The sequence below is a fragment of the Polistes fuscatus genome, unplaced genomic scaffold (assembly GCF_010416935.1).
Source record: "Polistes fuscatus isolate 324 unplaced genomic scaffold, CU_Pfus_HIC Scaffold8, whole genome shotgun sequence".
In the NCBI taxonomy this organism is placed as follows: Eukaryota; Metazoa; Arthropoda; class Insecta; order Hymenoptera; family Vespidae; genus Polistes; species Polistes fuscatus.
The window spans coordinates 2,023,463-2,025,295 of NW_025113162.1; the positions used below are offsets into that span (position 1 = coordinate 2,023,463).

The 1,833-nt window shown below is 40.7% G+C and overlaps 1 long non-coding RNA gene across 1 annotated transcript; it reads right to left on the minus strand.

Moving 5' to 3' along the window:
* Positions 1–335: 335 nt before the first annotated feature.
* Positions 336–1,130, minus strand: LOC122524570. Its single transcript, XR_006305578.1, has 2 exons — positions 1,047–1,130; positions 336–582 (listed from the first exon to the last, which is right to left on the minus strand). It is a non-coding gene; the product is annotated as an uncharacterized LOC122524570 (long non-coding RNA).
* Between the last annotated feature and the right edge of the window lie 703 nt (positions 1,131–1,833).

Sequence of the window (1,833 nt, forward strand, 5' to 3'; positions counted from 1 at the left end):
ATCTCTCTCTTTCATTCTTCCTTCCATCCGCGTCCTTTTTCGTTCATACACAAATACACGTGGCCCCGTATCCTAGAGGTGTACACAAATACACCCACGGGATCATTTGATCTCTCTTTTTTCATTCAGTAGTTCTTTTTTTTGCCTTTTTGTTAAATGACACGCGAATTTAACTCTTTTGATGCCTGTTCATGGGATTAATCCTCTACGAAACCATGCAAATTTGAAGTTCAAAGCCGTGCTTATATTTTTCTGACTATTCTAAGGTTTCATTTTATTGTTAGCAATGTTATTATCGAGTTACCTTCGTTTCCGAAGGAGTATAAAACATTATGTGTAATAATTTTTTTTACTGTTTATACAGCTCGACTGTTTTACATATAAATCCGGTGTCGTTTTATTTATAACAAACCTCATATTTTTAATATCACATATTATGCACTCGAAGAGTATCTCCGGGTGTACAATTATATCGGTTACCGCATTTACATATAATAAATACAATAAGAATTTATGTAAACCAATGTTGCCAGCCTGATGCGGAGTATCCTTTGCACCCTCGGATTGGCTCAATGTTAAGTCCTGTTAATAACAAACTCCATATTAATTAATTAACCCAATGAATTGATACGAAGACAAATTCATTTGCCAAGAATAATAAACATGCGTACTTTATTGATCTTGCATAAATCACTCTGATCTAAACTGCGTGAGGATCCCTGGGATCAATTTGAGTTTGAACAACCGAATTGGAAGATACCCCCGCTTGAAATGAATACTATTACGAATGAATGAGAAGTAGGAAGAAAGGGAATAGGTAGTGGCGGTAGCGGAGGGGGAGGGGGAGGTTGGAGGATGAGGAAGAGGAACGACTGGGCCGACTGGGCCGACAAGTGGCGCCCCGTCGGTTCGTCCAATCCGCAAAGTTTAGCATAAGACGGCACCGAAGCACGACTACTTCTCTAACACTCGCTAACTCATTCACTCAGTTACTCACTTATGTATTCACTTACTTCACTCTCACTCTCGCTTGCTCACTTACTCACTTTGAGGAGCGCGTGTGTTCGGCATTTTCCTTCTACGTTGAAGGTGGATCGGGTATTCCGGGGATACCTCTTCCGGTACACACAAATGGCCTTAAACACAGACACAAATATATAGTCACACATTTACATGTACATAAGTATATATATATACATTACATTTACATATATATACTATATATATATACTTATGTATATGTAAATGTGTATATATTCGTACATAGCACATATATGTACACACACGCACGCACACGCACACACACACACGCACAGATAAATACATATGCGAGACGATGCTATATGCTGTAGTAGCTCGTGGAAACAAGCTTGGATAAGGGGTCTGGGGGTTTAGGGGTGAGATGGGGACCGTGGGGGGAAACGTAGGGGGAAACGTAGGGGGTTGTGTCAGGGGAGAGAAGGCGCGGGGATTCGATGCAGCAGAGAACGGAGCAACAGGTTACCTAAAGCTCGAATGACACGCTTCAGGGATTTTCGCGGAACGACTCTGTTTTGCGTCTCGCACGATCGCCTCGTGATATCCTCTGACGAGCTTCCAAAACTCTTCTGTGGTCTAACGTTTGACCGTGTTTCTTCAAACTCAAACGATCTAAGTAAGTCTCACGTATTTTAAAGGACGAAGATTTTCTCTACCGGCAAGAAGATCGGGAAATTCCTCAATGGGGAAACGAATACTAAAATTTGTCGTCTTATCAAAGTTTCTTAGCAATTAGAGGGTCAATGAAATTAGTTGGGTATGGTAAATTCAAGAATTTCGTCGTTTTATCATAGT